At 41.2% G+C, this 14,520-nt stretch overlaps 1 protein-coding gene across 5 annotated transcripts in view; it reads left to right on the top strand.

Annotated features, from left to right (window-relative positions):
* Positions 1 to 7,722: 7,722 nt before the first annotated feature.
* tmprss2.15.L (transmembrane serine protease 2 gene 15 L homeolog) overlaps positions 7,723 to 14,520 on the top strand; it is a 38,640-nt gene continuing 31,842 nt past the window's right edge. For 3 of the 5 annotated variants that reach the window (XM_041581532.1, XM_041581530.1, XM_041581531.1), the window contains exon 1: positions 7,723 to 7,916. The gene's annotated coding sequence lies outside the window, so the exon portion shown is untranslated. Of the gene's footprint in view, positions 7,917 to 12,515; positions 12,626 to 14,520 lie in introns of all 5 variants that reach the window. The other 2 variants (XM_041581529.1, XM_041581528.1) reach the window with 2 other exon arrangements.

Raw genomic sequence — 14,520 nt, 5'->3', positions numbered from 1 at the left:
ATTTTCAAAAATAATTTCACTTTGCCTAGTAATAATAAGAAATGACCTTGTACATAATCCACCCAAAAATACAATTAATCCTTATTGGAGGCATAATACTTCTATTGGGTTCATTAATGTTTAAATTATTTTTTTTAGTAGGCTTAAGGTATGGTGATCCAAATTACAGAAAGATCCCTTATCCAGAAAAACCCAGGTCCCGAGCATTCTGGATATATTATGGCTGTATCTAACCTTCATGACAAGTGTATGTTACTCCACTAACCAGCACATATTATAGATAATAATAATATACAGCAGTAGTGATGGGCGAATTTGCGCCGCTTTGCTTCGCCAAAAAATTTGCGAAACGGCGAAAAATTCGCGCCGGCATCTCGTTTTTTACGCCGGCGTCCGTTTTTCGGGAAAACATTTTTGATGCGAATTTTCGCGGGCGTTTTGCGAATTTATTCGCTGGCGGCGAATCGCGCAAATTCGCCGCCACCTCGCGCCTGGCGAATAAATTCGCCCATCACTAAACAGCAGTTACAGGGTTAATTTATGGAGCCCCAATTATTGGGATGGTGCTCCAACCCAGAAAACAAATTCAAATGTTTTAAGACAAACATCAAGAATATAACAAAATAATTGAAATACATGTATCACTTAGTTTATTTGTGCAAATTCATTTTATCTCCATCACAATATAAACTATAAAGTGTTGCATAACGACTTAAAGACGGCATTTCACGATAAACTTCATCCAGGTTTGTAATTGGTCACATCCTCCTAGACTATTTATGTCCAATTGCGCCCAGAATGATTTACGTATTTACATCCTAAACACCTCACCTCCTATTTTAAACATAATGCTCACAACGTCTTTGAAAGCAGGATACGGGTTTGAAGATCTGTTATCCAGAAAGTTCTGAATTACAGAAAGGCAATCTCCCATGTACTCAATTTTAATGAAATAATTTTAAATACATGTCCTATTTCTCTGTAATAATAAAACAGTAGGTTGTACTTGATCCCAACTAATATATAATTAATCCTTATTGGAAGCAAAACCAGCCTATTGGGTTTATTTCATGTTTATATGATTTTCTAGTAGTTCAGTGCTGGGAAACTTGGCTTAAAGCTTCCAACTCCAGTTGCAGGAACAAAGAACATGGAGTCAGATTTACACAGATCAGCTGGGATTCTCATTCAATTTTTTTGCATTAAATGCAGCCGTGGGCCCTGGAGAGCTGGGGAAATTTTCTTTGTGCAATATTGCTTTAAGAATACAAGATGATAAATAGTGATGGGCTGGCACAAACCGGATCTCACTCCAAAATTAGATGTAGTAAAAGTAATTTTTTAGAACAAAAACATCACAACAAACCCTTACGCTATTGTGCCATAGGGACGCTAAGTCACATGACTAAGTGCCCCCATGTCACGAAACGCGTAAGGCCTTTGTTGTGATGTTTTTTTCTAATAAAAAGACTACGAATAATTAAAAAAACGATTACAGTTTGTTACATCGTACTAAAAGTTAACTTAAAGGTGACCAATCCCTTTAAAACAATTGGGAAATGGTTTCTCTTTTTGTCCATCCCCCAAAAATGTAATGTGGGTTGAATCCATTGTTGATGTTAATGAGTTTATTGGAAACATTTTCATTAAGGATCACAGTGTTACTGTAGCCCTTAGACATCTCTCTGTGTAGGTACAGTGGTGTCTACTCTAAAGGTTTAATTCAGCCAGTGACATATAAAAGATAAGTATTGAAAAAGTACATTACTAATGGTCTAGTTCAGGGCTGTCCAACTGGCGGCCCGCGGGCCGACCCTCCTTCTTTGGCCCCCCAGATGCTGTGTCTGTTTACCATATGTAAAATTTAAAAGGTATCACTGTAGAGATAAACTGCACCCTGCATTGTTTAAACCTCAAATTCAGACTCTAATCCCTGTATTTTTCACACTTGTGATCCCCCTGTATTGTTCACACTTGTGACACCTCTATTGTTCACATCCTAAAACCCTGTACTGTTCACACCTGAGACCCAGACTGAAACTGCCCCCATTGTTCACCTGTTCACACCATATTCAAAATGCTAATGGGTCACCAGCACTGTGTCACTGTATGTAGTACATATTAGACTGAGAGCTTTCCTTGTCTCCTGCTCTGTTCTGTCTTCCTTCCCTGCAGGGCTGGAACAAGGGGCAGGCAGAGTAGGCGCCCACCTAGGGCGCAATCATGGGTGGGGCACACTTTTAAGGGGAATTTCCTTTCTTTCTTTTTTAAACCCTGATTTGCTTGGCCTTTAATAGTTTTTCAACTTTATAAACCCCCTGTTCCAGACAGAATCACTCCCCGGCTCCTTTTTGGCAGCTGCTGGCACAGGTACATATTTGTGGGCAATATCTTGGCTGCTACTTACACAGGTAAACAGATGATGTGATGAATATTTGGCTGCTGCTGGCACAAGTACATATATGGAGGCAATAGTGTGTATTTTTTGGCTGATGTTGGCACAGGTACAGATTGGGGGCAATATAAGGGATTGGCTGCTGTTGGCTCAGGTACATGGGGCAATATTGTGGCTGCTGGCACAGGTACACAGATGTTTGAGGGCAATATGATGGATTTTTGGCTACTGCCGGAACAGAGACAAATTGGGCAATATGATGGATTATTTTGGTTGCCGCTGGTTTAGGTACAGATTGGGGTGAAAATATGATGGATGTTTTGGCTTATGCTGGCACAGGTACGGATTGGGGCCTGGAGGCAATCTGAGGGATTGACTGCCATTGGTATTGGTACAAATGGAGGCAATATGATAGGTGCTGGCACAGGTACAGGGGGCTATATGACTGGTAAGGTGGGAAATGGTAATGCAGGACTGGGTGGGGGGGGGTTCACTGATTGAAGCCTTTGCCTAGGGTGCAAAAATCCCTGTGTGTGCCATTCTCAGTTTGCCCTACCCTACCTGTGGGATGTAACCCTGTTAGGGGTTTGTTCTTGGGGTTATTAGCATTTGGAAATTGTTGTTAAGGGCCCCTACGGTGTTTAATCATGTGTTGGGGGGCTGTTGTATTATCCACAGGGGAGGATGAGGCATATGGATTTAAGGGTATGTTTTAACATGACTTCAATTTTTCCCATAGAGTGATTTCCCTGCAGTGAGCACCAACCATTTGGTTTTTTGGTGTGCTACCACCGTTAATGTGGATATGATCTTAAAAGTTCTTGTGGTAATGTGGGTGTGGTTTACAGTGGGTGTGGTTTAAAAGGGGAGTGGCCAACACTGACTTCCATTATCGGCTCTCCTCCACATAGGCCAGTAAAATTTTGGCCCTCGGTACCACAGAACTTGGACAGCACTGGCTCTAGTTAATTCCCCAGGGAATGCCCACCTTTCTTTTTATTTCCTCCTTTTGTTTTACAAGTGCAATAGCTTGGATATAGTGATGGGCGAATAAATTTGGTAGGCGCGAATTCGAGGTGAATTTGCACGTTTCACCGCCGGCAAATAAATTCGTGAAACCGGCGTAAAAAATAAAATTTGGACTTGCATCGGAAAAGTTGCTCACGTCAAAACCATCACGTGCCCATTGACTTAACGACTGTGTCAAAATTGACGTGGTCGTCAACATTCGAGTTTCGCAAATTTTCCACCGCGAATTATTCGGCGAAGCAGGACAAATTCGCACATTATTGCTTGGATAATAAAGGGGCTGTTCAACTTTAAATTAATGTTTAATATGATGTAGAGAGTGATATTCTAGGACAATTTGCAATTTGTTTTCATTTTTTATTACAGAGCTTTTATTTTTTAGATAGGGTCAGTGACCCCATGTGAAAGCTGGAAAGAGTCAGAAGAGTAAAGCAGATAACTTAAAAATGAGAAAAAAGAAAAAAAACGAAGGCCAATTGAAAAGTTGATTACAACTAGCCATTCCATAACATACTAAGGGTTAGTTCACAGGAAGATATTCGGGGAGATTTTGTCGTCTGGGGACTAATCGCTTCGTCTTCTGAGCGACAATCTCCCCAAACTGCCTCAGCGTGTTTTCCCATAGGCTATAAGTAAAAGTCGCCTGCGCTAAAGCACAAGCGACAATGTATTTTCCATAGTCGCCCGAAGTTGCCTCACAGAGGAAACTTCGGGCGACTTTGGAAAACGAATCACTGCTTGTGATTAGCGCCGGAGTTTTCTCATTTTAGCTGGCGTAGATTGAGGGAAGGCGTTTGGGGAGATTGGTAGCCGCAAAGACAAGGCGATTAGTCGCCAAGCGACCAAATCTCCCCAAAACACCCAGTGTGGCCTTACCCTTAGATACATTTGTAACAATTTAAGATAAGTAAAGAAGCAATTGTAACAATTTAAAATAAGCAGGTCTCTTGGGGAAACTGACTTGCAGCTTAAAGGGAAATTCAACTTTATTAGCAAAACTGTAATAACACATAAAAACCACAGAAATGAGTTCAAACTTTCATAACCTGCCAAATTTTGTAAAATGAACATTAGGGGGCGTGGCCACAAAATGGGCATGGTCAAAAAAAAAATTCACCTCTTTCTATTTCCAAAATGTTGTGAGGTATGTTACAGTAATATCTGAGTTAGCTGCAGTGTAGCCATGAGGGCAGCCATTCATAGGAAAAAGCCTTAGATTACACAACAGATAAGCTTTGTAAAATGTGATGGTGTTCTATAGAGCGTATCTGTTATCTGCTATTTAAAGGAGAAGGAATGCCATTTTCTACTTGGGAGTGCCAAAAGATAGGCACCCCCAAGTGACTGCTTTTACTTACCTGACACCCGGGCAGGTGCTCCTATCAGCAGAAAACTGCACCGGCCCGGGGTTCTTCTAGCGAGCACCACGGAGCGATCCTCTTCCCACTTCTTCGGGTCTTCTCGCGGCTGCGCATGCGCAGTAGAACGATATGTTGAACTTAAACGGAAAAAACTGCTATTTTGCTCTACTGCGCATGCTTCTGCCCCGGTAAATTTAAAAACCGAAGAAGCAGGAAGAGGATCCCTCCGTGGTGCTCACTAGAAGAACCCTGGCCGGTGCGGTTTTCTGCATGATAAGTGCACCGGCCCGGGGTGTCAGGTAAGTAAAAGTAGTCCAAAAAGTTCCAAAGCAGTGTTACCAATCGTACCTCAAAGAAGATGAGTATAGAAAAAAACAAGAAAAAGCATATAGTGTAGCGTTCTTGGGTAAGGTTACACCCAGGGGCGTAACTACAGAGGAAGCAGACCCTGCGGCTGCAGGGGGGCCCAGGAGGTACAGGGAGCCCCATGAGGCCCTCATTGATGAGCAATTTGAACATATATTGGTAAAACAGGACAAACACTGGATATGTTGGGGGCTCTAAAATTAATTTGCTATGGGGCCCAGCAACATCTAGTTATGCCACTGGTTACACCCAAAGTGATATCATTCACACACTATCAGTGTATCAATTCCGATTCCAAGGTAATTTGTGCGTTAGTGAGATTAATTCTCATCTATACTTAAACACCTTCAACTTAAAGTGCGTTTGTGCTAAAGAGTGAAGAAAAAGTTTTAAGAGGTAGAGGGATACCCACACAATTATAGACGCCGTTTCTGGTAGTCGATTATACTCACAGACAGTCAGGATAAAATTCCCATATAAAAATTGTTAGCTGCTTCTCGAGTCCTTCCTTGTGGACAACAATAAGAGTGGCATGTGCGGAAACTTTTTTTTAAAACACTTTAATAAAAATATATTGCACTTACAAAATTCTCATAAGGGCCAAATGCTTTGTGCAGTTTTGTGACCTTTACGGCGCTTTCTCCCTGGGTGCAGGTACTCCACTCTGTGTCATGGGAGAAACCGCACCCAGGGAGAAAGCGCCGTAAAGGTCACAAAACTGCACGAGTGAATGATATCACTTTGAGTGTAACCTTACCCAAGAACGCTACACTATATGCTTTTTCTTGTTTTTTTTTTCCACTCATTTTCTTTGAGGTACGATCGGTAACACTCCTTTGGAACTTTTTGAACTATTTTGGAGGTTGGAGAGAACCTTCGTTGCTACCGAACTGGAGAACACTTTTGATTTAGAACTTTAATCCAGTGTCGAACTGGCCCACCGGGATACCAGGAAAAGTCCCGGTGGGCCAAGGTGTCAGTGGCCCCTCATGCTGCTAAATTTTTGGCCTATTTCATGGTCATTCACTATTTCTATGAGAAAAAGAGGCTAAATAGATGGAATAATTGATTATAGTGTGTAAAGAAAACAGACTAGGAGAACAGAGGTTGATTGAGGAGCTGAAGAATAATAGTACTGAGAGTGGGCCCCTGGTCTAAGATTACTTGGTGGGCCCCTGGTCTAAGGTTTTTGGGTGGGCCCCTGGTGTCCCAGTCCGACGCTGCTTTAATCCTTATTATTAAGTACTTAGCACCCCAAGTAGAAAATGGCATTCCTTCTCCTTTAACCTTTGCTGTTTAGCCCTTTTCTAATTGCCTCCAATGCTTCACAGCAGCAGCAGTTGTTATAAACAATAGTGGCGTATTTGATCAGTTTTACCAGTGCAGGGTAACATTATGGGATGGGATTCAGAACATTCTTTCCAGTTTTAGGAAATTTGGAGTTAATCTGTGAATATTTCTTGAAATGACAGCGGTATGAAGCATTTGACTGCAGTTGGCCTCCACCCTATAATTTGGGCAATGCCTTAGGGTGCTAATGAGAATCAAAGTCATAAATGGAAAAAAAAATAAAAATAAGAATATTCTGAATATTGTATTTGTGGTTCATAAAATCTATATTGAACTGAAGCAGAGGAGAATCTTTTCACATCAAGCATCAACTTCCATTGGCAGCTTTGTAACCAGTGGTGGATTACTAACTTTGCTAGATGGGCAACTGCCCACGGCTCATAGTTTGTAGGGGACCAGTTCAGTTGAAAATGGTGGACCTGAAGTGGTTCAAGGGTGGAGCTTAAGTTGGCTGGGTGGAGCTTAATTTAGCTGGGTGGGGCTTACGTTAGCTGGGTGGAGCTTGAGCCCCCTAGTGCCCTGTTGGTGCATAATCTGTCCTTGTAGGTGAATTACATTCAGTAAAGGCATCCCAATGCTAATTACAGCCTCAACTCGAGAGCAGCATTTTTTTGTGTAAGGTTAGGCAAATATACCAAATATACCAATGTTATTTATAACACACAGGTGACTAAAAAAAACACAACTTTTTTATGATAAACAAATATAGATCACGGAAACCAAACTGATTTTCTTCAGAAACATATTTTTATATTCACGGAAACCAAACTGATTTTCTTCAGAAACGTATTTTTATATTCACGGAAACCAAACTGATTTTCTTCAGAAACGTATTCTAACAGGAAGTGGATGAATAAAGCAACAACAACAACAACAACAACAACAATAAAAGACAAGTATAAATTATCAATGTGGTTTATTTATTTAAATGTTCTGGTTTTATTTTGTCCAAGGTGTAGCATTGACCCAAATGGGAAATAACAAAGTTTGGTGAAACTAAAGAGGCTTTCCAAAAGCTACAATGCTTGGTTTCACCTGAACAGACAGTATAAATAGAAGCCCTGGGACTCCAGGGGACTTTGCTCCCATAATTGGGTCCTCTGTAACTGAACTTTAAAACAAAAAGAGTTTAAAATTTAATGTTTTTTAAGTAAGTATTATAATTTGTTTTTCCTGTTTTGTGCACTGTAACTGGGTTAATGAGTGGCAGCAAGACGGAAGGTCGGACTCAGTGCCCAGTTTGCCGTGTGTATGCAGATTTGGATCAGGAGTTCCAAAGTGCTTACCTCTGTGGTGGATGAGATCAAATCGACACCTTAGAAGATCGAAATAAAGCCCTAGAACAAACACTACAGCCAACTGCCAGCCTTGAGAGGAGTCTATTGCTCATAGATCGAGAACTAGCAGGACCAGAGGTCAGTACTGGGGGAGGAGAACAGCAGAAGGATGATGAGGCAGTCAGTTGGGTGAAAGTGATGAAGGCCAGTGTGGGGCAAAGGAAGGCTGCTCTGGGGTTTGTGCATTCCAATAGACTGAGTAAATTGTGCGAGGATGATGGGAGCAGTCCTAGATGGGGCTGATCTTTCAAACAGTCAGGAGACCAGTCTCTGTAACTGTGGTGGGGAGGAGAGAAGGGCTGGTCCTAAACAGAATGTGCTTATAGGGGATTCTATTATTAGGAAAACCATTAGAAAGTGTTCATTTCCTGGTGCCAGGGTGTTGCACCAGGTAGAGAAATGATTGGGTCTTGGTACATATTGGAATTAATGACCCACTTAATGCTAGTTTGCCAGAGCAGTATTGCTTTTGCATTATAAAGGGTTAGCACTAGAAATGTTTGGTCTCAGACTCACAGAGAGACCCTTTATAAGGTAATACACTTAGGTGGCTAGAAGGTAGGGGGCCCTCTGGACCCCCTACTGTGATGCCGCACATGTACAAAAGGAGCCGCGTCACACACGGAGTTGCAAAATGTTTTTTTTTTTTTTACGGCCAGGAGATCAGAAGAGGTGGTCTGGCCCGGTGGGGGCCAGTCCGACCCTGCTAGAAGGCAATTTGAAGAAGGACAGGGCCAGGCCGGGCACCCTAGACAACCCGGCTGGCCAATCCCCCCACACATGCATGTGTGATGGAGAGAGAGTAGATGGAGGGGAGGAGACAGAGGGGAAGGAGGGGTGAGCAATGGAGAGGAGGGAGGGGAGAGCGACGGAGGGGAGGGTGACAGGAGAAAAGGGGGTGCGACGGGGGGTGGTTGACGGAGGGAAGGAAGGGGCGAAACACTGACTGGTGTGGACTAGTTGTAGGCAGAAGACAATTTTAGAGGTATACACCAACAGATGAACGGCACTCCGATAAAAAACAGGCTTTTTATTACTGGGCAAAAAGCCTGTTTTTTATCGGAGTGCCGTTCATCTGTTGGTGTATACATTTGTGGCAGTGGGGACACTGCGGACTGAGCACCCGACCTCAAAGGGAAGCAGCTAAGTGGTGGTGAGTTGGAGCGGTCCTAATTGGTGTTGTTGAATTTTAGAGGTAGCTGCCCTGCGCCCCCCCTGGGCAGCTGCCTCTTCTACCCCTAGTTCCAGCCCTGATTTTATAGACACACTATTTGGGCCGCAAACTAACAGTCATTGCTTTTTGAACTGTTTAACAAAGGAAAGGGTCAAGTGGACCCAGAGCTTCAGGGGGTCAGTTATGAGTATACATGGATTCCAGAAAGGGATCCATATAGTCTTTGACTTGGGGCTGAGTCCCTTATTAATCCCATATTGGTTGTAAGGAGATCACATGCTTCCTAATGATACCAGGCAAGCAAGTACCAATATTATACTGTAGAAAGTGACCTGGAACCATTGACAGAGGGTCAGTATGACATGTTCCCTGGCACTCCTACATTATGCATAAGGACATGAGGAGTAATGTCCCAGTAGGGTATAAAAAGGTCAGAGGTCCAATACTTTATGTCACGCAAGGAGTTCTTGGGTTGTATTCCCAGTTTCCAAGCCAATGATATATTTTTTTGTAATATCTTTTTTTGTAAATGTTTACTTTTGTAATATTACAGATAATATTACAGATAACATTTAAGTGTTGCCCTTGTTGCTCTAGAACAGTGATCCCCAACCAGTAGCTCGTGAGTAACAAGTTACTCTCCTACCCCTTGAATGTTGCTCTCAGTGACCTCAAAGCAGGTGCTTCTTTTTGAATTCTGGGCTTGGAAGCAAGATTTAATTGCATAAAAACTAAGTATAATGCCAAGTTGAGTCTCCTGTAGGCTGCCAGTCCACATGGGGCTACCAAATGGCCAATCACAGCCCTTATATGGCACCGCAAGGGACTTTTTCATGCTTCTGTTGCTCCCCAACTCCTTTTACATTTGAATGTGGCTCAAGGGTAAAAAAGGTCGGGGACCTCTGCTCTAGAAAGAACCCTTAGTCCGCATGAAAGTGCCTGCCGGTGTAAAATTAACTGTGTGTGTTGAAAGGGAAAGTTATATATTTATTTGCTAATTAAACAGTTGACTGGCAGGAAGAACGTGTCTTTGAATGTGATTTAACACTTTTGCTGCTGTAGTGCTTGTTGAATTAGTAGAAACTAATGGTAGGCTGCTGGCCTGTTAAGTTGCATCTTACGTTCGTCTAACCTGTGTGTATGGTGGGTGTGATACTGAGCCCATAACTCTTAATAATCTCACCTACAGTCAAGGTATCATTTTCCTAACATAGATGGAGGACCTTAAAGGGAAATAGTTTTACCCCCAAAATGAATACTAAACAACAGATCACAACAGTTTATATCATAATAAGTGGCTTATAAATGAACCTTACCAAACTGGTATATATATATATATATATATTTATTTAAGTAAATCTTGCCCTTTTACATCTCTTGCCTTGAACTACCATTTAGTGATGGTCTGTGTGTTGCCTCAGAGATCACCTGACCAGAAATACTGCAGCTCTAACTGTAATAGGAAGAAGTGTGGAAGCAAAAGACACAACTCTGTCTGTTAATTGGCTCATGTGACCTAACATGTGTGGTTTGTTTGTGTGTACCATGAATCATAGGATTCCAGGGGGTGGTTCTGAGTACTTAAAATGACAATTTTCTATTTACTATTACCCAATGGCACATACTACCAAAAAAGTACATTATTATGAAAATTGTTTATTTACATGAAGCGGGGTTTTAAATATAAGCGTTTTATGCAATATATTTTTATAGAGATCTACATTGTTTGAGGGGTTTATTTTTCTTTTAAAGAGTGAGTCTCAGGATTTAGGATTTTAGAATCTAAGCTTAAAGGAACAGTAACACCAAAAATGTGTTATAAAGTATTTAAAATATAAAGTGCTATTGTCCTGCACTGGTACAACTGGTGTTTTTGCTTCAAGCTGCTGTGTATTACACCAAACAATTTTCCCAGCGTCACTTATTGGAATCTTAGGAATAATTCACACTACGGGTCCTATAGTAAATCTCAAGCTGCAGACTCAAGCTGCTGTGTAGCCATGGGGGCAGCCATTCAAGCACAGGATACACAGTAGATAACAGATAAGTACTACTATAGTTTATATAAACAAGCTGTTGTGTAGCCATGGGGGCAGCCATTCAAGCACAGGATACACAGTAGATAACAGATAAGTACTACTATAGTTTATATAAACAAGCTGCTGTGTAGCCATGGGGGCAACCATTCAAGCACAGGATACACAGTAGATAACAGATAAGTACTACTATAGTTTATATAAACAAGCTGTTGTGTAGCCATGGGGGCAGCCATTCAAGCACAGGATACACAGTAGATAACAGATAAGTACTACTATAGTTTATATAAACAAGCTACAAATGGTGGAGAGAGATAGGGATGGAGGGTGAGTGGCCAGTTGGCTGGGAATACAGGCAGGTAGTGCCAAGTCCCTCTGTAGTTTTTTTGCAAAGGTGGCCTGGTGCAATCTAGGAAGGCCACTGTATACCCAGTTTATGCCTAAGCTCAGGTAACTGACAGTAGCCCAAAGTAGACCGAGCATGTTTGCTGCCTCAGCAAAATACTAAGATGGGGAGCAACTGTGGACATCTTTGGAGACATGGATCTTTAAATCTATAGGGCTGTGGTGGCCTTTTGCTGTTACAAAACTCCAAAACATGAAGCATACCGTGCCTAATTCTTTGTTAGTCTAATTTATTAGAGACAGCATTTATAGCCTTGATTCTCTGTGGATAGCTGTAAAGGTTTAGGCATATCTGGACATTGGCATGTTAACTCATATCACTGTATTTTGCTGCATTCATTCTCTCCTAAGTCTTCCATAACCTGCTGCCACCATGCTTCATTGCGCTTCATTGTGACAGTGGTGTGTAGTGTGTTTGTCTTATTGCATTTAGACTTGATAGAGAATAAAATGATGTGTATGCAGATTCCCATGTGAACCCAAATGACTTGGATGGGTTCTGTTCTTAAGCTAGCCTTGGTCACTAGTACCCTGGCCTTGAGGCAGAGCCACCTGTTTGGCTGAAAAGAGAAGTTCTTTGTTTTCCTGTGCTGTGGAATGATATCTCTAAACTCTCCAACCAGTAACTCCCTTTTTACAAGTCTATAAAAACCCTGTGATTCCTTTGTTTGGGGTACTGACTCCTGAGAGTGCACAATCCATGCAGCTTGTGTCAAATAAACTTTGTCTTTACCTCAAGTGATCTCTGTTCCTGAATTTTCAATTCAAAGCTGAATTGAATCAAGGTGTTTGTATGTTTTCTTGGCCTACATGGGGTTCCACCGGGTAGTCAATTTTCTTTGGCTCCAATTTAATTGGCTCCTGATAAAACTGACCCTAGTGTATGTGAATGTGGTCGGTGCCTTAGACTGTAAGCTCCACTGGGGCGCATTGAAACGTGGCTCTATAAAAACAAGGATAAAAAAGACTAAAAAAATTCTAGGGCTTACTGAGATAATAACGTAAAACAACAGGTTCCCAGAATAGATTTCGTTATAGACTAAACCTGTTCCTTGTTGACAGATCAAGAAAAAAGTCTTTGAGTATGTGATACAAAGGCGCATACTTTGTTGGATGGATGAAATTCTTCCTATTGTTCTCACAGAAACAGATGATAGAGGACATGACAAAATGTGAGTTATTTATACTATGATTAACTCAGACAGTGGAAATTCTTTTGTACTCTGATACCCTTATGTTGGTATCAGCTGTACATCAGAGCTTAGTCCAAAAAAACTTTTTTATAGATCTGTTGTTCCATTGGTTGGGTTTGACCTTTCCCCCCCCCATTGATTGGAACATCAAAGCTGTCACTCCTCTCAACTTCCTTTTTCCTGAAGTTTTCCATCAGCATCGATAAACTTCAATCCACCAGGAGTACAGGATTATCTGTCCGATGGGCAGCAGAGCTACTATATGAGCCTAGATGATTGGCCAAATCTGCCAGAATCAGAGCACGCCTTACCACCTTTAAGCTCATTTTATAAAATGACATTTTTGCTCCTTATTTTAGAGAACATTACACTACAATACAGATTCTTGGATTTCTCCTTGTTTGTATGCTAATATATTACATGCCGTATATAATCCATTTAATGTATAGCTTCAGTGTGTCTTTAAGAATAACCTACACAAATGTTTTATCTCTAGTGATGAGCGAATAAATTGCCAGGCCCGAATTGGCTGTGAATTTCCATGTTTCACCGACGGCGAATAAATTCAGGAAACAGCGCCGAAAAATAAAAACAAAAATTGTTGTGCGTCAAAATAGCCGCGCACATAAAATTGTCGTGCGTCAAAAATTATAAGACGCCCATTGACTACTGCATTTGGACAAAATAGTTGCGCATATAAAAAATGACGCTTGCGTCAAAATTGTCGCCTGTCAAATTTATTTTGACGCCCTTTGACTTTAATGCATTTTTTCGAATTTTTCACAGTTTCCCAAATATTTTGGTAAATTCGCAAATTTTTCAGCAAAGTGAAATGGCACAGATAGGTTTCTTATAGGAGACAGGATTCCTCAAGATATAAAACCTCATGGGATGTCTAGAAACTGTGTCAGAGAATGGCCTTACCATGTAATCATATCTATGTAGCTAGTCTTGCTATCTCATTAGCAAGACTAACTACATAGATATGATTCCTGTAGATAATTTTATGGTTCTATACCTTAAAGGAGCACTAAACCTGAAAAACAAATATGGCTTTATATGATGAATTTAATGCACAAGCCTAAAGGTTCAGAATCTCTATAACAGTAATGATCCCGGGCATCAAAGCTGTTACAGGAGCTCACCATCTTGGATTGTGTTAGGAGTGTCAGCGACATGTCTCATGCTCAGTGTGCTCTGGGCAATTGTTGAGAGGCTAACTACAGGGATGATAATTGAATTATGATGCTAATTGTTCTCTTTTTTACCCTGAAATGAGAATTTGAATGAATTAATAATCCACCCTGTAATGTAATATTTCAATTCTATGTACACTGTATATTGTGAATTGGTCTCTAAGCTCAGGTAAGTGACAGCAGCCAAGAAGGTCAATATACAAAAAGATTGGGAGCTACTAGGAGCATATTTGGCGGCACAAATCTTTACATCTAAAGAGCTTTGAATGATGTGGGCTGGCAGAGAACCCTAAAACATAATGTATACCATTTCTACCCTATGTCTTTGTTAAGATTTAGTTGTCCTTTAACCATAGTATTATAACTGAGGTTAAATGAGGATGATTTTTTTCTTTATTTTCACCCATTAATCAAAGGGTGAAAATAACATTCACCAAAGAAGGACTCCACAGCTTTCTGTTTACTTCTACATGATATTTCAAAGCATATCTTTCAGGGATAGGTAGGGGGCACTGGGAAGGCAGAAGTAGGAAGGCAAGTGTATCAGACAAGAGCTAATACAGTGTGGGCAGTAGTAGGGTGATGAGGGGGTAGAATCAGGGCCATGCCAAATAATAATGGAGTGGATGAAGAACTAGACAAGGCAGACCTGGTTAGAAGTGATCCTTTTATAGACCC

Source organism: Xenopus laevis, chromosome 2L (assembly GCF_017654675.1).
Source record: "Xenopus laevis strain J_2021 chromosome 2L, Xenopus_laevis_v10.1, whole genome shotgun sequence".
NCBI lineage: Eukaryota > Metazoa > Chordata > Amphibia > Anura > Pipidae > Xenopus > Xenopus laevis.
The sequence above is the reverse complement of the archived record's forward strand: the minus strand, read 5'-3'. Positions and strand labels throughout refer to the sequence as shown.